The sequence below is a fragment of the Artibeus jamaicensis genome, unplaced genomic scaffold, assembly GCF_021234435.1.
Source record: "Artibeus jamaicensis isolate MK-2021 breed Jamaican fruit bat unplaced genomic scaffold, CSHL_Jam_final contig_559, whole genome shotgun sequence".
In the NCBI taxonomy this organism is placed as follows: domain Eukaryota; kingdom Metazoa; phylum Chordata; class Mammalia; order Chiroptera; family Phyllostomidae; genus Artibeus; species Artibeus jamaicensis.
This window is the reverse complement of record NW_026521887.1, coordinates 6,314,561-6,340,336: the sequence shown is the minus strand read 5'-3', so window position 1 is coordinate 6,340,336 and position 25,776 is coordinate 6,314,561. Positions and strand designations below refer to the sequence as shown.

At 34.6% G+C, this 25,776-nt stretch overlaps 1 non-coding gene across 1 annotated transcript; it reads left to right on the top strand.

Annotated features, from left to right (window-relative positions):
- The first annotated feature begins 739 nt into the window (after positions 1-739).
- LOC119062799 (U6 spliceosomal RNA) lies at positions 740-846 on the top strand. Its single transcript, XR_005085052.2, has one exon. It is a non-coding gene; the product is annotated as a U6 spliceosomal RNA (small nuclear RNA).
- Positions 847-25,776: the final 24,930 nt, after the last annotated feature.

Here is a 25,776-nt window from a genome sequence, read left to right as displayed (position 1 = left end):
CATTTAAACTAACAGTACCTAAGAGAAGGGTAAGAGAGTACAATTTTTTAAACTAATAGTAAAAGATGTAGCATTACATTTTATCCTATGAATTCTTAGCTAAAGTACACTTTGAAGGTAATGGAGGATAAACTAACTTCCCATCAAGGACTGACCATGTAAAATCATAACATATAAAAGTATCAATTTTAAATTTACTGGAGCACAACCATGGAGTATAATTTCAAATCTAAACCTTTGTAGAGATCAGAAAAGAAAGAGAGCAAAGCAAGAGTAAGATAATAGAAGGCTCTATAAGTAGGATGGGAAGTGAGAAAATATTACCCTGCTTGACATTGAAATAATGCTCTCTTTATTAATTTTTAGCCCCATGATTTTGGTAAATGTTCTTAAAACCTATTGAGAAGCAAGAATTCAATAAAAGTGGTTCATTGTTAACTTTATCTCAAAATAACAGGACATGTTTTCCTTGTCTTTTTACAGGACATTTTCATTGCTAAAATGAGCACCCTTTTGATGCTAAAATTAATTATTTTTAATTTTGAATTTGCCACTATATCAGTAAGAATGTTTTACAAATAAAATCCCAATAGTTAGAAATGAATCATATTTCTCACTTTTATGTTTCAGAACAGTGGCACTTAATAAGCATTGCCATATTTACTACTTAAGTTTCAAGAGAAAATTAAGGATTTTTGAAAAAACGTATAGTTGTGCACTTCTATTAAAACACTATTTAGTGCTCACTTTGGCAGCACATATATTCAAATTGGAATGATTCAGAGAAGATTAGCATGGTCCCTGCCCAAGCATGACATGCAAATTCATGAAGCATTCAAAAAAAGTATTATTTACAAGATTCAAATAGTTAGTACACATCTATCATTAACATTATAAATAAAGATATTCATATTTCCTTACTATTTTTAACATGTAGAAGCTATTTATAATATTTTGTTGAATTGGTTTTAACAATAGCAACACAAAAATAACTAGTATTTATTGTCGCTATATACAAACAAAGCTGAACAAAGCTTTTGACATATATACCTTATTTAACCTTCACTTTCACACTATGAGAAAATAATTATTGCCACCATTTGTTATAGGCTCATCCAGTTTTGAATACTGAGAAAATGGTCAACTAGATCTGTTTTTCAGCAAATTCACTGCCAAAAAATGGTAGTAAAGGTATAAATCCAAGCTTATGAGCATAGTCCTAACTAAACAACTCCCTGATGTCTTCTTGTCCCTGTCAGAGTTCCACCCTAAGGTAGAAAAAACAGTCTATACTGAATGACAGTCTTCCGGGTAGAACCTCAAGGGCTCCTGGAGAGGCCCCATTCACAATCAAGGACGTGCCTGATTTTTATACAAGGGCATACTTATTGGGTTAGAATTTCATTATTCTCTTTTCAGTTTTTGTTTTTGCTACCCCATGGAGTCTGCAGCAGTCTTGACCTTGTTTTAGCACAAAGAGGTTAAGTAATTTGTTAAATAGTTTTGCAGCAGCCATCAGCTGAGGAAAAATTTGAATCATTATCTGTTTGACTTCTAATTTCTCACTTCTCCTGGTATTGATTTCAAGTGTATGCCTTTTCCTTTGTTTTCTGCATTGAATGATTTAAAGTTCCAATTAAAAAAAATCCCAGGTACCAAAATTAATTCAAATATTTTCTTATTCATTTTGTAAAATATAAGATATAAAATACAAGATATTGGAAACATCTTGTTTAATCAAGTTTTTAATTCTAATGGTGCTGTCAGGTTAATGTTTTTTTCTCTGTTGGAAACTGTACTTTATAGTTGTCAGAACTAAATGTTATTCTTTAGAGGAAAGAAAAAAATCTCACCCACAGAGGACTAGAGCTAAATACAGTGCAAAATGTATTAAACTTTCCTGAAGCAATCGTTTTGTTTGAATGGATTTTTTAATCAGACCATTTAAAAATATCTTCTCAATATTATTGTTACACATTCTTTCCATGCTTCTATTTTTGAATACCACTGCACATGTAGATTTAAGGTTTTAGACTAAAAAAGCAGCATTTAAAATTATTTTTTGTCTTTTACAATGTGTATTTGTTTAGTAAATTAAGGAAGATTATTAGGATACATTAAGATGTACAAGGTTTAAAAACTAAGAGTTTTACCCTGGCTGGTGTAGCTCAGTGGATTGAGTGCAGGCCTTTTAACCAAACAACTGCAGTTCAATTCCCAGTCAGGGCATATGCCTGGTTGCAGGCCAGTTCCCAGCAGGAGAAGCATAAGAGGCAACCATACATTGATATTTCTCTCCCTTTCTCCTTCCCTTCCCATCTAGAGATAAATAAATGAACTCTTCAAAAAAAGCTAGGAGTTTCTATGGTTTTATTAACTTTATATAGAAATAAAATGCAAATAAGAAAATAACTCAAATGATATTGTAATAAACATGTAAATAACATTTGACAGGGATGCAAATATATACAAATGTATAGATGTAGGTACCTAGAATTTCAAACTTCATATAAAATTGTAGGTAGTTTTCAAATGTTCTGTAATGAAACATACTAATTTGTGTTTGAAAGATAAAATCTTCAAGAAGTATGAGACCAATCACAAAGTGAAACATCTTATACATAAAATTTGATAGAGTCAAAGTCACTGGACTCCAAAAGCAAGGTTATGTCTGTCTGAATAACATTCCAGACACATTGGTCAATGCATGTAATTCTAGACACTTGGCAAGCTCAGGAAGAAATATGGAAACATTTGAAGATTAGCATTAAAATTATCCTAATAAATACTTCTTTCAAAGTGACCTTCAAAATTCTTCTTCTGCAAGATGCTTTCCTGATAGTTTTGGCAAGGAGAATCAACTTTCCTTATTCAAAGTTTGCAGTTAGACATGTATTTTCTTTTAAAATTTATATAAAATCTTCATAAAAATAAAAGTAGTGAGTGAATCAATATCAAAAAGAACAGCAACAACCCTGGCTGGTGTAGCTCAGTAGATTGAGTGCGGGCCTGGGAACCAAGCAACCATGGTTTGATTCCCAGTCAGGGCACATGTTCGTGTTGCAGGCCAGTTCCCAGCAGGGGACACACAAGAGGCAACCATACATTGACATTTCTATCCCTCTCTCCTTTCCTTCCCCTCTAAAGATAAATAAATAAAATTTTAAAAAAAGAACAGCAACAAAGAAAAACAACTACCAAGAAATTATTTCTTATATAGTAATATAGGTGTGTATACCAATTCATGAACCTAGATAAATATGTGCCAACTTGGCTTACTTTTTATATTTACACCAAAAGCATGGGAAGGGTGGAGATGGGTAGGGAAATATGTCCACAAAGTATCATAGACAGAGGTCTATTTGTGTTAAATGAGAAAAGGATTAGGACCTCACTTTGATCAGTCTCAGTAAATATGTTAAGAGTGTGTAACCGTGGCTACACTTATCCATGTTTATAAAACATGAGGGTTTTCCTAATTTTGTGGCAGCTGACATCTCTCATCCACTGACAGTTTATTGTTGATGTGGGGCAAGGTTCACAGAGATGGTAAACACAACAAAAGCCAATTTGGTAAAGGACTTGGAAAAAGTATTTGATGAGAGACTTGTCTCAGTGAAGTGTAGTATCTTCTGGGGAATCCTGACCCCTTATCAACAAACCCACAGAAAAGAGACATCTTATCAGAACACTTCATAATACAACTAAGTTTGTTATTTTATGGCTGAAAGGTCAGGGAAAACATCGGTGATAAAGTGACATTTGAGAAGTCCTGCAGGAGGTGATGGGGTAGCCATTGGAATAACTGATGGGTAAAAAGGAAGGTTTTCAGGAGGAAAGAATAAAATTAATAAAATTACCTATAATACAGTGCCCTGTGACTTCCAATGTTCTTCAGTGAACAAATAGTTTGTTTAATTGACAGTAATAACTTCAGCATCCTGATAAATGATGGAATTGAAAAAATATTTTATAAATGGGGTATAAATGCTTTATTTTATAAGTGGAATATCACAGAAGTCCTAGTATTTTTATAAATGGAATGTGGGAAATAAATTTGATTTCCTTCTACCTTTCAAGGCAACAAATGTGCTACTTCTTAAGTGGAGAATAAGTGGTTATCTTTCTTTTTAAACCAGTTGAGTCACAATTGAAATGAATAATCAATTTGAAAGAATACTTTTAAAAAGTCATCACTAATCATTCTCTCAATCTTGAATGATCATTCTCATAGAACTGCTTTTGCTTCAGAACTTAAAAGAAAGCACATCTAAGGACACTACCTAAAGGATTCAGAAAAGTGTAGTGAACTAAAGGAGGAGGGTGAGATTTATTAAGACTCAAGTGCAGTATATATGCAAAAAATAAATAACAGAAGATTGAGATAGGCAGTTTGCAGAACTTTAAAAAAGGAGTAATTATAAAACACTGTTCAAAACTTCTTTATAATAAAACCTTTGTTTTCCTTCTCTTTTTTTGCAGAACCTATTTTGAAATTCTACCCTAAAATAATGTATCATTCCTCTCTGAAAATCTGATTTATGTTCTAGATTTATCTTCTAGTATCTTTTAATTTGAAGGTGACAACAATTTAATTTGTTTCTATCTGTTTTTGGTATTTTATTTTCAAAGACTGTATCCATTAAAGTTCTCCGATTTTTTCTATAAGTACATATCTTTAGTGTAATAATACTATCCTCTTTCTTTATATTGAGTTCAATAAAGTATTTATGCTTGCTTTGGGGAAAGATTCCAATATAAATGGATGCCTTTCATGTTATGTGTATGGTTTCTCCAAGCCATTTAGAACACATTAGTGTTTTTTTATTTTAAATAATTTTATTTAGTTATTTTTCAAGTACAGTTTTGTATTTCTCCCATCCCAGCCCCACCCCCGCCCTGTGCTCCCACCTCCCTCCCATTTCTACCCCCCTTAGTTCTCGTCCCTGCGTCATTCATATTTGTTCCTCCAAATCCCTTCCCTCTTCCCTCTGGTCACTGTCCCCTTGTCCTCTATTTCAATATCTTTGTTTTTATTCTGCTTGCTTATTTGTTTTGTTGTTTAGCTTCCTGTTAAAGGTGAGATCATATGGTATTTGTCTTTCAACGCATAATGCTTTCCATTTCCATCCATGTTGTTGCAAAGGGTAGTAGCTCTTTCTTTCTCTCTGCTGCATAGAATTCCATTGTGTATATGTACCACAGTTTTTTGATCCATTCATTTACTGCTGGGCACCTAGGTTGCTTCCAACTCTTGGCTATTGTAAATTGTGCTGCTATGAACATTGTGGTGCATAGGTTTTTTGAAATTGATGTTTTAGTAGAACACATTAGTGTTTAAATTGTTTCTAGTGTTAAACTTACTTTAGATCTGTAATAGTGGAGCTTAAATCCAAAACTTTTAGGACCTTCCATATGATAACTGGTTTAAAGGTATTCATATTGTCTGAAAAGTTAAGATTGTTACATTGAAAAGCAAATATAGTAAAATAAATAAGTAAATAAGCAATAGTTAGATTTTGACTGAAAAGATAAATTTAAATTGTAACAGAATTGAAATGAGAATAAAACAGTGTAGTGTTATAGTTTAAAGTTTGGGAGACTACTTAAACTAAAACAAATTAAATAGAAATAAAGTAATATTTTCAAGGAATTCTGGGCCTGGGATGTACATAAATAGAAAAAGATGAATTGCTACATACAGGGAATGGCCAGTATTTATATAATGCTGAGCCCTTTTGCTATTTTGCACAAAGGAGCTACTGGGACCAGACCCAAGGAGCAGAAGCAGAGATAATTGTTGGAAAATGTTTTTGCTATTCAAGAGAACACGCCAAGGCACCAGTACAGAGATGAGAAATCAGCTCTGGCCCTCTGACGTGGAATATCTTCCCCGACCTTCTTCCTAGTTTGTCCAACTGAAGTTGTCAGTGAGGTTTTCGTCATCTATCACCTGTATTTTGACAATGCACTCCCTTTAAACGTTTCAGGAAATTAGTAAATTTCCTCTCTGTCCACACATTTATTATAGATAATGAAGTGGTATTGTTATAGAACCCCAAGCCTATGTAGTTCTGAAACAGTTGTAAGGGATCCGATTGCCCACCACCAAGAAGTGTGATTACCAATAACGGAGTATGGTGAAAAAGAAAGAATTGTTTATTTAAGTTATACAGATTTAGAATGATGGCAAAAAAATTTGCTGTTAGGTCCCACTCCCTTTAAAACACCCACAACCACATGGTCTTGCCCCCCTTTGCCAAACCAGGCCAGTTTCAGATTATTCCAGTCAGACATACCATCTTTTAGAAACACAGAAGTCCTAGGGTCAGCACTCCCAGTCACAGTTCAGCATCTTTGGCTTCTCCCAGTAATCTGTGTGGGCTTGGCGGGTTCTGCAATTCCCGGAATCATCAGTCACACCGCGATGTTTTCTGGTCCTTTATCAAAAATCACCTTCCTACACACCAGACCTCATGGAGAGTCAGCAGGGGTGCTTTGTACCCTACTCCTTCCCAAGGCAAAGAAAGAGAAAGCCCAGAGCTTCTGGCATGACACTATTTCCCACTCCTCCCACAATGCGTAACATATGCCCATTCTTTTCACAGCTCACATTCTTTCATTGTCATTATCAGTCCAGGCTGGTGTGGCCCAATGACGCAGGGCAAACTATCTTCCTGCCTCTTTTGCAGGCACTGTGAGCCCCAGCTATATCATGGCTACATCATAAGTAAAAGTCACACCCCCCCCAGCCTCAAGGGGGCCAACACAGCTTTTTAACACAATTATTAAGCTAGCCAAATTGCCATAGATATGCAGAATATTTCTCAATGGCCATCCTTTGCTTCCTCCATCCCCCAAAACAGGGTTCATGGAGGACACCTCCATTTCAGGGACCTCTAGCTCAACACCCCATTACAGTAGTTTGACCTGCTGAATGGCAGTGGTGGTGTGAATGGGAAAACCAGTAAATGAATGGTAAACCCACTCTGCTTACATAAAGATAATTATTTTTATAGACACTTGTTCAGCAAATGCTCACATTATTTAAAGCATCTTCTCTCTCCTTTCTGATTATTGCCTTCTTAAATACTGCAAATGAGTAGATACTACCTTCAAATTGGAATGTGCATAACTCAGGATTTAAGAAAATAGAAATAGTTGTGAAAAAAGTTTATATTTTACTTTTTTCTATTTATGTTTTTGCATATATTTTATTGTATTAATATATAACATTTATTATATTTTTTCTATTACCATTTTGTCCCTTATTCCCTCCTCCCTCCCATCAACCAACCCCCTGTTGTCCAAGTCCATGAGCCCTTTTTCTTTTTTGTGCAGTCCCTCCTCCCCTATATTCTATAATGTCCAAACAGATTTAGATAACAGTACATGTTCATAATTTACAGAGTAATAGCTGTGCAAAGATTAGTAGGGACATGTTTGTTTATTCATGTATGCATGATCATAAAAAGTTTAAAGATTAACTATAATATTCAAGAGTCAAGTTTCCTAAAAAATTTACATTTAAACAAACTCTTTTGGAACACTAGATGAGGGAAAAGATACAAATGAAACTTATAAATAGAATGCTATTGCTACATTGTCTCTTATTCCCAGTAATTCATTTGCAACATGAAATTTTTAGAGCAAGTCTCCTAATCCTGATTTGGTAAGAATAATACTACTAAATACAGTCTACATTTAATTCAATGGTGTTAAATCCCCTATATTTCTAATGTTTATAAAGTAGGATAATTTTTAAAATAAATTTATGAAAAAACAGGGAATAAAGACTTTTTTTCTTCTTGTGGTGTTTTTCTTCAATGGCTTTTTAAAATTCTTCCAAACATATATTTCTATGAAAAGGTATGCTCCGAGAATTCTACATTTATCTTAAGGAAAAATAAATGCCTATATGAATTGGTTCCTAGCAATGCTGGCAATTTCTCAGATCTCAGCTTGAGGTGCTTCCAAAAGAGATATTATTGTCATTACTGTATCACCATTTATCCACCTTTTGTGAGGTGAAGAGCTCATCAAACTAGTCCTTCACTTTGCAATGTGACTTCGTGTTCTCAAATTTTCTTCTCTTTTAGATATTATTTCTATATTTGTGCATGTCTGAGAACTCAAGTCTGTCATTATTTGATAAGTAGAGCAAAACATTCTTTTATTGCACCCTCTGATTTAAGTGTCTTTTCTGATATGGTACAGGTCCAGCTGCTACTTGGCCTTCCCTTGACATATTTTGCATGAAAAATTCATTTGCATTTTAAGAATCATCTGTTATTTTGATTCTTTCTTCCATAGCAATTTCCTTGATTTCTTGTCTAGTAAAATCATTCTCACCAGAGCTCTTTCTCTTCCAGTTCCTGCCTTATTTTACTAGCAATGAAAATTTGCTATTGAGACATCTTGTCACCCTTAGGACAAAAAATGACTGTAGATATTTAAACAGCAGCAGATCAATCATTCTTCAATTTACTAGTATGGAAACCGATTTGTCTGTCTCGGATGTTTGAGTTAGTATGCATAATGCCATGTGTAACTGATTTTATTTTCTATATAATAAATTATTTTTACACATTTTTACAATTTATAGATGTTAAGTAAACATGGTATTAGCATAGATAAGTTTTATGTATCTTAGGTTAAAAAATGGGTGAAGAGATATAAAGACAGTGATTATAGAAAGAAAAAAAGAAAATTTACAGGGGTTTGCAAATGTAGGTTTACAGTTGTGAATACACAAAGCAGAGTTTATTCTTTTTTTTTTTATTTTATTTATTTATTTTTCCTATTAGGAAAAAATAGATAGATATTTTTTATCTATTTTTCCCATCCCAGCCTCCCCCACCCCTTGCTCCCCACCTCCCTCCCATTTCCACCCCCCCTAGTTCTCGTCCCTGTGTCCTTCCTATTTGTTCCTCCAAACCCCTCCCCCTTTTTCCCCTTAACTTCCTCCATAGCCTTTTATTGGGTTGTAATACACAGGAATACAGGGTGGCAAGGATCAAACAGTAGATAACACTTCAAAGAAATCTGAGGGCTTAAGAGTCTGAGTCAGTGTCTGTCAGGAAGAAAGTTGCAGAAACTTTGGGAGACATATTAATTTCCTCTTGGACCCTTATCGTATGAATGAAAGCACTCTTAGCATAGCAGATCTCACAGGTTTATCAGCAAGTCTTCGTGATGCCAGATTTTCCCCAGGACACGTTCTAGCAAGGCAAGGAGCTCTACGGATCCCCAACAGGTATTCAGGCTTAAGGGGATTAGAGCTGGGAAGCGCTTCTCCTAGAGTACCTGGGGACTCGGGCTATATCAGAGCCCGGGGGTGGGGGTGGGAGTGGGAGTGGCGAGAGTCCATTGCCCTTTGTTGCAGCCGCCCCCCACAGTCTCTCCATGAAGGCTTCCCAAGTGATCCAGTCTGGCTTAGATTGCCCCCTGCCATGAGGGGTCTTACCCGTCATTGACTTCCAACCAAGCTTTGAGGGCAGGGAGAGGAACCGAGGCAGTAGTTTGCTACCAGAGACAAGCTTTGTCTCCTGCAGCTGGCATTCCAAAGATCATTCAAAGGTCGTCCCTCACCCTTAGCCAGAAGGGGTAGAGATACAATTCCTAAAACCATGGCTAGTGGTCTACAACAAAAAACAATATGCTCATTTGGGGAGCATGTATAGAATATAGAAGTGTGTGTAAAGTTATAAATCTTATTTATGTAAAATATGTTATAGATTGAAAACTAATGAAGAAAAGAATACATATTTAAGTATCAGTTTTCTGATCAATGATAGGATTTGCTTTTTATTTTAGATTATACTATAGTTTTAATAACTATAGTACATTTGGACATAACTGTTTATTATTTTTAATATTTTCCTATATTCACAAATATATGTGTGGATACTTTGTTTTGACAATTTATGCCTATAATTTAATTTTTCTAAATAAATATATTTTATGTAGCTAATAGAATAATCTGCAACATAAATACCTGTTTCTACAGCTTCTTCTTCACAAATGACTGATTCGGGACTTTTAACTAAAATCTCTGTCTGTGAAACTTGGCTTCTACTTCATAATAATCAATATAGGATATTAAGATGAATGGAAATGAAATAATATAATTAGAGCACTTATTATTGTGAAGTGGTACTCATCCTGATTTTATGCAGTAGATTTTAAAATAATAAAAATAATAGTATTAGTGTATTCTTACTATGTGTTAGGTACTTCACATATAACCCATATTTAATCCCCATGATTTTGGGTTACTCTCTTCATTTCACCTGTAAGTAATTTGAGATATGTCCAGTTTAAGTAATTTCTCCAACTCACTGTTGAAAATATCAAAAATTACTTTATTGTTAATGATCGAAATTGTCCAGTTAAGATATAGATTATCAGACTGAGTATAAAAAATAAGATCCAAGAGGAGGAAGGAAGATGGCGACCGAATAGGACGAAGTGGATTCCAGCTTCCCTACATGTGGGTGAAAATCCTAGCAGAGCTACTGAGAAATAGCACAATTAACTAACAGATTGACAGCATTTATGAAATTGGGAGAGTAGCGATTGTGACAGACGCTTAGGGTCCAGTCAGCTGCAGGTCAGTAACTATCCAGGAGTTGAGTGGAGACAGGAGCTGCAACAGGGCCAGTGCCCGGGGCTGGGCACTCTGGTGCTGCCGCCTTGGCAGCAGACCTGGGCCCTGAGCTGGAGGAGTCATCTACGGGAGCCCGGACACTCAACGGAGGTAGGTGACCAGCGCGGATGAGCAGCTTTCTCCCTCCCCATCAGGGCAGGGCCAGGCAGAGGCCTGTCCGATTGAGTTTACACAGAGAGAAACAGGAATAAAGGGCCGTGTCCCTCTTCGGACTCTGTGGTCATCAGCCTCGGAGAATCGAGAGGTGCATTGTTGTCACTGGTCTGGCTGGGGATTGGGATGGGCTGAGAGGCAGGCTGTCAGGAGAGGCTTTTTTTTTTTTTTGAAAGCGAACTGAGGTGCTCTCCTGGGAGGCTTGGCTTGCGTCCCACACAGCCTGGCAGAAAGGAAATACTAAGCCAGAGACCAAGGGGCCCAGGCAGCCTGGCGGGTGCGCTGGCGCCCGCATCCCAGTCTGGTAGCCTGGCTGGCGCGCACTGACAACTCAGCCCACAGAGAGGTCCTGCTGCAACCAGAAAAACTGGTTTGGACAGTTTAAAACCAACAAAGGAAGTTTTTTTTGTTTTGTTTTGGGGGAGATTTGTTTGTTTTTGTTTTGTTTTGTTTTTTGTTTTTTAGTAATCTTATAGATTTTTAATTTTGCTATTGCTTAACCTTTCAATACTTTGACCCTCTTCTTTCTTTTTTCCAGTTTTAGTCCTTCTTCTCTTCTTCCAAAACTTACCACTTTCTCCTCCCTTCTCCTGCCTTTTTTTTCTGTGTTGTTTTCTTTTGTTTGTTTGTTGCTTTGTTTTCTTTTACGCACAACAGACACAAAAAACTGGGAACTACAAAAAGACCAGAGTGGGACCCAAGGACAGAGCATCTCAACAATAGAGACAGAGAGACAAAGTTCATTTTGCTATAGCAGAGAAGCCACAAGTTGCTGTATATTTGTATTATTTTTTCATCATTCTAACTTCTTTTATATTCTAATAGTATTTTTGTATTCCTCCTCCTTCTGTATAGGCTTCTTAGTCTTGGCGGGTTATATTGTATCATCTGACAGGTCTCCTCTGTTCTTTCCTCCACAATGTATTTCTAATTTTCTATACCTCACACCTCTTGATTTCCATTAGCACACTACCCAAAGCTCTACACCCTATTCAGACAGATCTCATAGAGTCAGTCATATGATTGTTGCTCTAATACTACTGTAAATAATAGCTGTTCTATATAACTGTAAATACTTCACAACAAATCTACCAGAACTTAGCCCACTTTATAAGTTCCTGAATTCTATTACTGGAGTAATTACATCTACTTGATTACACACTACACCTATTTACTATTCCTTACTCTGACCTTACCTCAAAATCTGAATATCTGCAACCTCCCTGCTTTCTAGTTCCAACTCACAAGCCTTCCCTCCCCAACGAGAGGCTTATCTTTGGTCCATCCTTTCCTAGAAGTGGCAAGTTGGGTTGAAGAATACAGTTAACACTATATATAGCCTAAAGATTGCCCATATCCTCACTACTGGCTGTGACTGTAAATATCATAAAATACTGTTCTGCTGTCATAAACCATTTTGCCTCCCCCTCCAACTGATTATACATACATGAAAAAAGTAGGTGGAAATGGAGAACATCAAAATACCTGAAGGAGTCTGAACCACTGAAATTCACAGGTATTATACCACAGAGGTTCACACCAGAAACCCAAGGAGTCAGAACAGATCAATTTTAGAAGCTGAGGCTAACAAGAAGAGTCTCACAAACAATGGGAAGACAAAGAAACAATCCCCAAATGAAAGAAAAAGCAGAAGCTTCAGAAAGAATGTTAGATGAAATAGAGGCTAATCAACTATCAGATATTGAATTCAAAGCACTGGTTATCATGAAGTTCAAAGAGCTCACAATGAGCTACCAGAAACTACAGGGGAGCTACAATGATCTCTCTGCAAACTATATCAACATGAAAAAGGACATAGAAACTATCAGCAAGGGCCAAGAAGAAAGGAAGAGTGCAATTTCTGAATTGAAGAGCATAGTAAAGTTTCAAAAGTAGAATTGATGAGGCGGTGGATCAGATTAGCGAGCTGGAGGACAAAGTACAAAACATCTCACAGAAAGAGCAAGAAAATTAAAAGAGGCTCAGAAAGAATAAAGAGGGATTAAGAGAAATGCAAGACAATATGAAACACAATAATATTCAAATAATAGGAATACCAGAAGGAGAAGAAGAACAAGAGATAGAAAACCTATTTGAAAGAGTAATGAGAGAAAATTTTCCTAATTTGATGAGAGAAAACGTCACACAAATCCAGAAATCACAGACAGTCCCAATCAAGGGGAACCCAAGGAGGCCCACTTCAAGACACATCATCATCAAAATGGCAAAATTCCAAGACAAAGAGAGAATCTTAAAGGCAGCAAAGGGAAAAAAAGAAGTAACACACAAGGGAGCCCCAATAAGGGTAGCTACTGACTTCTCAATGGAAACACTCCAAGCAAGAAGAGAAGGGCAAGAAATATTCTAAGTAATGAGAACCAGAGGCCTACAACCAAGGCTACTTTACCCAGCAAGGCTCTCAATCAAGATAGAAGGCCAAATAAAGAGATTCCAAGATGAAAGAAGTCTAAAAGAATATGCCTCCACCAAACCAGCCCTACAGGAAATACTAAAAGGACTGCTTTAAGGAAAGAAAGGAAAAGAGAGAAACAGGAACACAGGCACAAAAATGGCAATGGATAAGTACCTATCAATAATAACCTTAAACGTAAATGGATTAAATGCTCCAATCAAAAGACGCAGAATAGCTGAGTGGATATGAAAGTATGACCCTCACATATGCTGCCTACAAGAGACCCACCTCAGGACAAAAGACCATCACAGACTAAAACTGAAAGGTTGGAAACAAATTTTCCAAGTAAACAAACAAGAAAAAAAAGCTGGGGTAGCAATTCTCATATCAGACAAAATAGACTTCAAAAAAAGGGCCTTAAAGAGAGACCCAGAAGGTCACTTCATTATACTCAAGGGAGGAATCCACCAAGAAGACATTAACATCATAAATATATGTGCAACCAACATAGGAGCACCTAAATATATAAAGAAAATCTTAGAGGACTTCAAGAAAGATATTGACAGCAACACCATTATAGTAGGGGATTTTAACACCCTGCTTTCAAAAATGGACAGATCTTCCAAAGAAAATATCAACAAAGATATTGTGGCATTAAACAACGCCCTAGATGAAATGGGCTTAACTGATATATATAGAGCCCTTCATCCAAAAGAAGCTAAATACACATTCTTTCAAATGCACATGGAATATTCTCAAAGATAGATCACATGATTGGACACAAAACGAGCCTCAACAAATTCAAGAAAATTGAAATCATACCAAGCATCTTCTCTGACCACAAGAGACTGAAACTGGAAACCAACACCAAAGGAAAAAACCCAAAGCACCCAAAATCATGGAGACTGAATGGGATGCTATTAAACAACAAATGGGTCAAGAATGAAATTAGGGGAAAAAATCAAAACATTTCTGGAAACAAATGAAAACGATCTCACAATAACCCAAAACTTATCGGACACAGCAAAGGCAGTCCTGAGAGTGAAATTTATGGCAATACAGGCCTACTTAAAAAAGATAGAAACATTTCAAACAAACAACCTTACTCTATGCCTGCAAGAACTCGAGGAACAACAACAAAGACAGCTCAGATCAAGTAGAAGGAAGAAAATAACCAAGATCAGAGCAGAACTAAATGACAACTAAATGCAGACTAAGAGCACAATTCTAAGGATCAATGAATCCAGGAGTTGGTTCTTTGGAAAGATAAACAAAATAGAAAGCCTTTAAGTAGGCTCATCAAGAATAGAAGAGAGAAGACACAAATAAACACAATCAGAAATGAAAGAGGAGAGATTACAATTGGTACCACAGAAATAGAAGGGACTGTAAGGAATTACTAGGAAGAACTGTACGCCAAGAAATTTGAAAACCTAGGGGAAATGGACACATTTCTAGAAAAATATAATCTTCCAAAACTCGATGAAAAAGAAGCAGAAAATCTGAACACACCAATAACAGCAAGATATTGAAGCAGTAATAAAAAACTCCCATCACAGAAAAGCCCTCAACCAGATGGTTTCAAAGGAGAATTCTACAAAGCATTTAAGGAAGAGCTAACCCCTATTCTTCAAAGACTGTTCCAAAAAATCCAGAAAGATGGAAAACTCCCAAACTCCTTTTATGAAGCCAGCATCATCCTAATTCCAAAACCAGTTGGAGACACAACAAAGAAAGAGAACTTTAGGCCAATATCGCTGATGAACATAGATGCTAAAATCCTCAACAAAATATTGGCAAATTGCATCCAACAATATATCAAAAAGATCATACACCATGTCCAAGTGGCATTTATCCCAGGGATGCAAGGATGGTTCAATATTCGCAAATCGGTAAATGTAATACATCACATAAACAAAAGCAAAGACAAAAACCACATGATCATATCAATAGATGCAGAAAAAGCTTTTGATAAGGTACAACACCCATTTATGATAAAAAACACTCAACAAAGTGGGAATAGAGGGAGCATTCCTCAATATAATGAAGGTCATATATGAGAGACCTACAGCCAACATCATACTCAATGGGCAAAAAATTAAATCTTTTCCACTAAGATCAGGAATAAGACAAGGTTGTCCACTTTCACCACTTCTATTCAATATAGTATTGGATGCTTTAGCCATAGCGATCAGACAAGAAAAGGAAATAAAAGGCATCCAAATAGGAAATGAGGAAGCAAAACTGTCACTGTTTGCAGGAGACATGATAATATACATGGAAAATTCTATAGAGTCTACCCAAAAATTGCTCAACGTAATAAATAAATTTGGGAAAACAGTGGGATACAGAGTCAATATACAGAAATCAAAAGCATTTTTGTATACCAGCAATGAATCAGCAGAAGCTGAAATCAAGAAAAAAAAATCACATTCGATATTGCAAAAAAAATAAAATCTCTGGGAATAAACCTAACCAAGGAGGTAAAATATCTTTATACAGAAAACTACACAACAATGAAGAAAGAAATCAAGGAGGATACAAACAAATGGAAACATATACCATGTTCATGGATTGGAAGAATTAACATCATCAAAATGTCCATACTACCCAAAGCAATATACAGATTCAATACAATACCTATTAAAGTACCAATGGCATATTTCACAGACATAGAACAAATACTTCAAAAATCTATATGGAACCATAAGTGACCCCGAATAGCAGCTGCAATTTTGAGAAAGAAGAACAAAGTAGGAGGGATCACAATACCTGATACCAAACTGTGTTACAAGGCCACTATAATCAAAATAGCCTGGTACTGTCATGAAAACAGGCACATAGACCAATGGAACTGAACAGAGAGCCCAGAAATCAACCCAACTCTCTACAGTCAATTAATATTTTACAAAGGGGGCAGTAACATAAAATGGAGTAAAGATAGCCTCTTCAACAAATGGTGTTCCAAGAACTGGATAGCTACATCCAAAAAAATGAAACTTGAGCACCAACTTGCACCATACACCAAAATAAATTCAAGGTGGATAAAAGACTTAAATATAAGCCTTGAAATCATTAAAGTCCCAGATGAGAACATTGGCAGGAAAATCTCAGGTATTTTAAAGAGCAACAATTTTTACCGCTATGTCCCCTAGAGCAAGGAATATAAAGGAAAGAATAAACAAATGGGATCTCATCAAGATAAAAAGCTTCTGCATGGCTAAAAAAAAGTATTAAATTAGCAAGACAACCAACTGTATGGGAAAACATATTTGCCAATGATACCTCAGACAAAGGTTTAATCTCCAAAATATACAAAGAACTTAACACTACTCCACTCTAAGAAGACAGCTAACACAATTAAAAAATGGGAAAAGGACTTGAACAGACACTTCTCCAAGGAGGATGTACAGAAGATCCAGAGACACATGAAGAGATGCTCGATATCCTTAGCTATCAGAGAGATGCAAATTAAAACCACAATGAGATACCACTTTACAGCAGTCAGGATGGCTATCATAAACAAAGCAACAAACAACAAATGTTGGAGAGGTTGTGGGGAAAAGGGGTCCTTAGTTCACTGTTCGTTGAGATTGCAGACTGTTACAACCATTATGGAAAACAGTATGAAATTTTTTCAGAAAGATAAAAATCGACCTGCCTTTTGACCCAGCAATTCCACTGCTAGGATTATACTCTAAGAATCCTAAAACATCAATTACAAAGAACCTTTGCACCACAATGTTCGTAGCAGCACAATTTACAATAGCCAAGAGTTGGAAGCAACCTAGGTGCCTGTCAGTGAATGAATGGATCAAAAAATTGAGGTACATATACACAATGGAATTCTATGCAGCAGAGAGAAAGAAGGAGCTACTACCCTTTGCAACAACATGGATGGTACTGGAAAGCATTATGCTGAGTGAAATAAGCCAGGTGTTGAAAGACAAATACCATATGATCTCACCTTTTACAGGAAGCTAAACAACAAAAGAAACAAGCAAGCAGAATAAAAATAATGACACTGAAATAGAGAACAAGGGAACAGCAACCAGAGGGGAGAGAGAAAGAAATTTAAGGGGAAAAAAGTGGAGGGATTTAGAGGAACAAGTATAAAGGACACAGGGACAATAACTAAGGGGGGTGGAAATGGAAGCAAGGTGGGGAGCATGGGGCGGGGTGTGCTGGGATGGAAGAAATGGACAGAAAACTCTAGTTGAAAAATAACTAAATAAAAATTTTTAAAAAGTAAGATCCTGATATTTATTGTTTAAAAGAAATACACTGGGAAAGTAGTGGTGGGAAAATGGAGACAACTGTATTCGAATATCAATAAGAAAATAAAAAATAAAAAACGTATACAATAAATATAAAGATAGTGACAGATGAAATAAAAGGAATTAAATAATATAGCTCATAAAATTAAGAAGGGCAAAAAAGGCACAGGTTATATTAGTATTAGAAAATAGAGTTTGTGACATCATTACTTGATTAAAAGGAAATAAGGATAGTCATTTTAACCAGAGAACATAAAAACTCTAAGTGTGTATTTACATTTAATAGAGCTTCAAAATATCTTAAACATTCAGAAGTAAATGAAGAAACAAATAAATCCACCACAAACAGTTGGATATTTTAATATTATTCTCTCAGTTACTGATGAAATAATTGGAAAACAAATAAGGATATAGAATACTATATAACCACTATCAATCAATCACTATGATAAACTCATGCTTTGTCACAAAACGTGTTTCAATAAATTTCATTGCCTTTGAATGATATAAATGTTCTATGTCCACAGTAAAGTTAAATTGGAATCCATTAATAATCATAACTAATACATAATATTAATTATATTAATAAATATTTTTAAATAATAAAATTTCCAAATATTTTGAAGTAACCAAGAAGATTCTCAATAACTCATGCAGGAATTAAAAAAATTCCAAAATGAAGCAGAAAACACAGCATAGCAAAATTCTGAAATAAAACTAATGTAGTACATAAAGGGAATTCCATAACTTTAAATGTTTATATTAGAAAAAATAAAGGTATACATTTAACTATCTGAAATTTCAAATTAATATTTAGAAAAAAATGAGTGAATTAAGCCCAAAACAAGTATGAGGTGGAAAATGATCAAATGAAATGTTAAAATAAATGGCAATGAGGAAAGAAAAAGAACAAAAAAAGAGTAGAAATTTGTTCTTATAAAAGAGATAAAATTGATAAATTGTTAGTAACACAATCAAGTAGAAGAGTGAGATAATATGAATTGCCTGTATCTAGAATGGAAGGGAAAAATAATTACATATCCTGTAGAAGTTAAGAGAAGCGTTATGGGAATACTATAATCTATGTATTAATTTTATAATTTAAGAGAATAAGATACATTTCCTAAGTTTAGTATTAATACAATTATAAAAGCCAACATTGTAAAAATTCAAGATCTTAAAAAATTAAGTCTGTTAAAGAAAACACTGAAATATGGGAATGGTTTATTTTATATTACTGAAACATAACCCTGTCTACAGTAACTGATAAAAATTATTTTTTTAATTTTTATTTATTTATCTTTAGAAGGGAAGGGAAGGAGAGAGGGAGAGAAATATCAATGTATGGTTGCTTCTTGTACATCCCTTGCTGGGAACTGGCCCCTGCTGGGCAGTGGCCTGCAACCCAGGCATGTGCCCTGACTGGGAATCAAACAGTGATCTTTTGGTTCACAGGCCTGTGCTCAATCCACTGAGCTACACCAGCCAGGGCTAAAAATTCTTTCTATACTTAAAATATATACATGATACATGATACAGTGAAGAAAGCAAATTGTACTAAAATATGTTTATTAGAATTTTGCTTTAAAAATATATTTCAAATATATGTTATACAAGATGGGAAAATATTACAAGGTAGACATGCAAATGTTAAGAACTGATAACTACTGGAAGGCAAAATATTTTAAGTATTATTTTTCTTATACACATAGTAATTTTAGTTTTTAGAACAAGGAACAGTTATTTCTAAACTTCAAAATAATAAAATGTTATCCTGATCAAACAACAAAAAGGAAACTACATTCATCATCAAATATCTTCCTCCAAAGTAAATATCTGATGTACTTCACAGGTCAGTTCTATTAAGTATTTATGAAGTAAATAATACAAAACTCATACAAACATCTCTAGAAAATAGAAGATAGGGTAATGTACTTCAACTTGTTTTTATGAAGCCACATTAACCCTGATCCCAATGTCACACAATGATATTGTAAGAAAAAAATTATTAAATAATATTCCTCATGAATTTAAACAAAAAAACAATGGCAGAATATTACCAACTGAATTTAGCAATGTATTTGAATGAGTAACTGAGTATGACCAAAAAGGGTTAAACTAAGTAAGTTTGATTTCACATTTAAGATTCATCAATTCTGTTTAGCACAAAAGCAAATAAATGAGAAAATTATATGATTATCAAAAGAAATGCAAAAGCATTTGAAAAAAATCAGCATCCATTTATTTCTTTAAAAAAAAGGGTAAAACTGCCTTTGTGACTTATTCTGCTTCTGTTGATATTGGTATGACTTGAACATAGTGTTTAACCCCGACATGCTAGGCTTTTCTCATCTTGGGGATGTCCAGCTATTTGAATATATTTACGTGGAGAGCAAGATGTACATTTCAAGACAGCTTGCTGAATCCTTTCTAATGTATTCTTGTTCCTTGCTTCCTGCACAGAGAAATCCATGTCCCTGACAGCCTTCCTGATAAGATCTCACTCTCTGTCAATATCCCTCTTCTTCTCTAGTGTCTAGTAGTAACTCAACAAATATATAAAATTTATGTTTTACTCTTAGACCTGGGGCTTCCTTGAATCCCAGTCTTTCTTTCCTTGTAGTGTGAAAGTGGGTGAAATGGCATCTGGTCTACCTGTGAGAGGGCATAAAGGGAGAAAAATATATAATTCACACAGATGTAGCCTTTAACATATAACCTTGACATTGGCACGTCAAAGCCCCTTTACATGTAGAATACTTAGCACAGGCTCTGAAAAAATACAGACCTTCATTCTTTGAGGTTTATGTTTTAGGTTAGCTTTGGTATTTGAGCAGAAATGACTTATCAAGTGAGAACCTGGAGGTAAAGACAAAATATGTGAAAGCAGAAGAGTGATAGAATTAAACAGAAAACTCTAGGAGTCTGATATTTGGAAAATGCTTGAAGAGTTATGTGTTAAGCAAAGATATCTGCAGGTTAGTGGTCAACTGTTGTTAAGTCTGGATGCCAGTCTCAGTGATTAAGTGAGCCTCTTCCCCAAGCTACTGTATTGTAAGTGAAGATAACCTAATTTCCCAACCACAGAGGGAAAGTACAAAAGAAGGGAAGAAGCTTTCAAAAAACTGTGTACAAATCAGAGAGCCTGGTTTACTATAAGTTTAGATATAAATTAATTATCTGGTTAGGGAATGACTATAGTTACATAAGAGACTCTATAATCAACTAACTATTTGGGATATAAAATCAGATCAGCACTGGTGGTGTGGGGGAATCCACTAGACCAAGAGTTCACTAACTACAGTTGGCAGGTCAATTGTTCTGCAAGTCCGGTTTTTCTAGCCACATTCATTTGTTTATGTGCTGTTTATGAATGCTTTTTACTACATTGGCAAAGTTGAGTATTTGAGAATTTCTGCCCTATAATGCTTAAAATAGTTACTACCTGGCCTTTTAGAAAAACAAGTTCTTGACCTCTGCACTAAATGTTAATCTTTGGAGTAATCGTTTTAAACACCTTGTACTTCCTCCAAAGTACTCAAGCAATTGCTTTATAGGATGAAGGCACAGCTCCTCATGAAGGTGAAAATTAAATAGCTTGACCCCCCAGAGGAGTCATGGAATCAGGTATAGCGCTTTAGAGTGAAAACTCACTCTGAGGTCTGATTGATTGACCTCCATGTTCTTTTAAATACTACATAAACTTGTTTCTGGTTGCTTAAATCTGTTTGTCTTATACTTCTAAGACTGTGTGACCCTTGAGAAAATATATTTGCATTTTTATATGCTTTATAGTTCTCATGGCAAAGCATATATTTATAGCAGGCATCCTTTTGGAATGAATTACATAAGTGTTAAGCTTAGCACATAACAAAATTAATTTATCTTTAATCATAATTTCTGAAACTTTATCATTAATATTATATAATATTATATGCATCAAATTTCAAAGCTCTTCCTTATGAGTATCTCCAATGTCTATACTATACTATATCATATTTTGAAATATTTTAAGTAAACAAATGCAAATAACATTTATTTCTGCTTATACATTAAGAGGCAATAGAAATTATACAGTAAGAGATCCTCTACATTAATTATTATCTAATTGAAAATTATTTAAGAAGTAATTCAGAATACCCAATTAATATGAAATTGAGTATAATTCAGTAATATTTAAATATATTGGTTTATATAACAAAATTAAATACTACATTGTAAAATTCCAATAATATTAAATTATATAAAGTATTGATAATCTTTTCTGGCAACTTGTGATTTGTGTAGTTAAAACAGTTTTCTACTTTTTAACCTAAACTATTGAATATATATTTTTTAATTTTATCTTCCATTTCATAATATTCTTATATAATGAATAGAAATATCATCCTAGGAGCAGAAGTGATAAAACTAAATAAAGAAGAAAGAATATAGGTTATCTGGGAAAAGTGTCTATGACTCTAAGAGTCATTCTACTATTAATACTATTCTCTCAGTATTAGCATAGCATTGTGGAGACTGTCACATTTATTATAGAAAAGATGTTAGAATGCATTGCATAAAGTAAAAATATCCCTGTTTTGTCTAAACAATAATTCCATGTTCTATTAAGTGGCTCACATATTTTTATAGTAACTTACTATCATTTGAAAATTACATTAGAATATAATACATGAAGAACATTTCCTTCAAGTAAATGTCTGCTTCATTTCTGGCATGTAGAGTGGTCAGCTGGATGACCATATACCTCGAGTCCCATATTTCAGCCATTCTCACCATGGGTTCTGGAACAGGTTTTAAGATTTGAATTTCTAGGATTGCTTTTTAGATAGTTAATTCAAGGAGGGATTACTTTTAGGAAATCAACTAAATTGTACCCAAATTAAGCATACTATTTGACAAAAAACACATGCATTAATTGACAAAATTGATTTGGAATAGTATTGATACTATTCATTTACATAGTGCAGTCATTCTGAGTGAACACAACTATTCAGGATTAAAATTAGAGATCTGAAAGGTACTTGTGGAATCCAAAATTAGAACAAAGTGGTTTGTAGGCATTTTGTTCCATTTTATACAGATAAACTTCTTTAATCTATTAACATTTTTTGTTTGTTTCCATGAAAGTTATGGCTCATTAAATGTATGATTGCATTGAGCTGGTGCATGGATTCTAATTTTTTTCTTCTTCCTGAATTCTGTCATTATAGAATATCTCCATCATCTTAAAAAATTAATAAGATTTTTGACAATATTTTTTTCTCATACCAGATGAGTTTGTATGAAGATTAATCAAGTATCTAAGACCTAAGAAAGGCAAATTTGAAAACTTTAATAAAAGGTAACACAAAACTATCTGTACATGCAACTTGCATCCAACATGCATGAACTAAATGCAACTATGGATAAAATCATTTTTTTCTTTCATCTTTCTTCCTCATCTTTCTCTTCACTCCTTCTTCCTCCCTTTATCTAAATAAACATGATACAGATTCATATTTGTTAAACATGCTTTTATGAATCTACTGAGGATCAAATATTGTTTTTATTTGTGATAAAGAAATAAATCTTTTTGGAGGCTTTAACCGCCAAAGAAATGTAATTATTTTAGTTAATATAATTTAATTTTACTATTAAGAATTCATTCAGAATTTTAAATAACACCTTAATGCTGTTTACTATCATTCTTGATTTCTACAAAAATGGATACTTTTAGTATAGGGAAATAATTTGGTATTGACCTTAAGGACTTATATAGAGAACATCTGTTAATACCAAATGGTAACTCTAAGAATAAATGCTGATCATGTTATCTTCTAACCAAAACTGTTGATTAAATGGGTACATTCAAAATTAAAAAAAGAAAATGATGCAATTTGTTCTTCCTCTGCCTTGCTGTTCTAATTAGTTCCTTAATGAATGGCATGTTGCCCATCTACATGGGGGTGGTCTTTCCATAGTCTACTACTCTAAATGCTAATCTCTTCCAGAAACACCCTCAAGGACACACTCAGAACTAACCCTTTCACAGCCATCTAGGCATAATTTAACTCAGCGAAGATGGCACATCACAATACCAAAATAAACACATAAATAAATGAAATGGGGAACCAATAGTGAAGGGAAGGAAACTTAAAAAAATGAGGTCGTGGTTGTGTGGCTCAATGAATTGAGTAACAGCTTGCTAACCAAAGGGTCACTTGTTCAATTACCAGTCAGGGCACATGCCTGTGTTGAGGGCCAGGTCCCCAATAGGGGGCGTGTGAAAGGCAACCACACATTGATGTTTCTCTCCCTTTCTTTGTCTCTCCCTTCCCCTCTCTCTAAAAACAAATAAATAAAATCTTAAAAAATTTAAAGAATAGGTATTTTTTAAGTTTGATGATACATGGAGTACAAGAGACTATTTAAAATATTTATTTAGTACAAGTCTCTAAAATGAATGCTAAAGGTAATTCTGTGTTTAGTTCTTGACCTATCTTTAATTTTAATCTAAAAATATATAGAAGGAAAATAAATTCTTCCTACTTGGATTAGAAAATTTAATTTGTGTAAAGATCACCAACAGAGTATAGACACAAATTACAAGTGAAGGACTTTTTTAATGTTGAAAATTCCCATGAATGCCAGTTTACTATTAAGTTATGCAAATTCATCCTTTTATTCTAATAGACAGGATTTTTTATATGTAGAAATAGCATTTCACTTGTTCATTATTTTCTAATCTTGCATATTAAAATGGAACAAGTGAAGGAAGTGACTGAAAGCCAGCTGAAAGCTGAGCAACTTGCATTGTTCCCTCTTGGACACTTCCCCCATATACAGTGCCACAACACAGCTACATTGGTTGTCCCACCCTGTCAAATACCTAAGGTTCTGCCATTTACTATGTAAGATGTGCACCAAGACAAAAAAATATGGCCCAAATGAATGAACAGATCAAAGCTCCAGAAAAAATACAACTAAGCAATGAAGAGATAAGCAACTTTTCAGATGCAAAGTTCAAAACAGCAAATCAAGATGATCAAAGAAATGGTTGAGAACAATTGCAAAATAAAGAAAAAAGTGAAGGCTATGAAAAGTGAAATAAAGAAAAATGTATGGGGAACCAATAGTGAAGGGAAGGAAACTGGGACTCGAATCAATGGTTTAGAGCAGAAGGAAGAAATAAATGTTCAACCAGAACAGAATAAAGAAATAATAATTCAAAAATGTGATTAGAGGCTTAGGAAGGTTTAGAACAACTTTAAATGTTCCAACATCCAAATCATAGGGGTACCAGAAGGAGAAGAAGAAGAGAAAGAAATTGAAAACTTATTTGAAAAAATAATGTAGAACTTCTTCAATGTGGCAAAGGAAAGTGACTTTCGGGAATTCTAGGAAGCCCATAGAGTCCCAAAGAAGTTGAATCCAAGGAAGCACACACGAAGGCACATCATAATTACATTAGTCAAGATGAAAGATAAGGAGACAATCTTAAAAGCAGCAAGAGAAAGAGACAGTTACCTACAAAGGAGTTCCTATAAGACTATCAGCTGATTTCTCAAAAGAAACTTTGCAGGCAAGAAGGGGCTGGAAATAACTATTCGAAGTCATGAAAGGCAAGGACTTACATCTAAAATTGCTCTATCTAGCAAAACTATCATTTAGAATGGAAGGGCAAATAAAGTGCTTCCCAGATAAGGCAAAGCTAAAGTAGTTCACCATTACCAAACTCTTATTATATGACATGTTAAAGGGACTTATATAAGAAAAAAGATTAAAAATATGAACAGTAAAATGACAACAGACTCTTAACTATCAACAACTGAACCTAAAAACAAAACAAAAACAAAACCAGAAACAAACTGTGGAAACAACTAGAATAGGAACAGATCCACAGAAATAGAGGTGTCATGGAGGGTTATCAGTGGAGGGGGAGAGGAGAGAGAATGAGGAAAAAGATAAAGGGAATAAAAAGCACAAATGGTAGGTAGAAAATAGGGGGAGATTAAGAATTAGCATAGGAAATGTAGAGGTCAAAGAACTTATATGTATGACCCATGGACATGAACTGAGGTGGGGGGATGATGGTGGGAGGGGGTGTACAGGGCAGAAGGGAGTAAAAGGGAGAAAAATGTGGCAGCTGTAATAGCATAGTTATTTAAATATGCTAAAAAAAATCAATGGGCACTACTGAGAACATGTAGTTCCCAAGGAGAGAGTTCCTGCTATAGATGAAGCCTTTAATTGCCTTACATACTCAATCTCCTTTGTAAGTT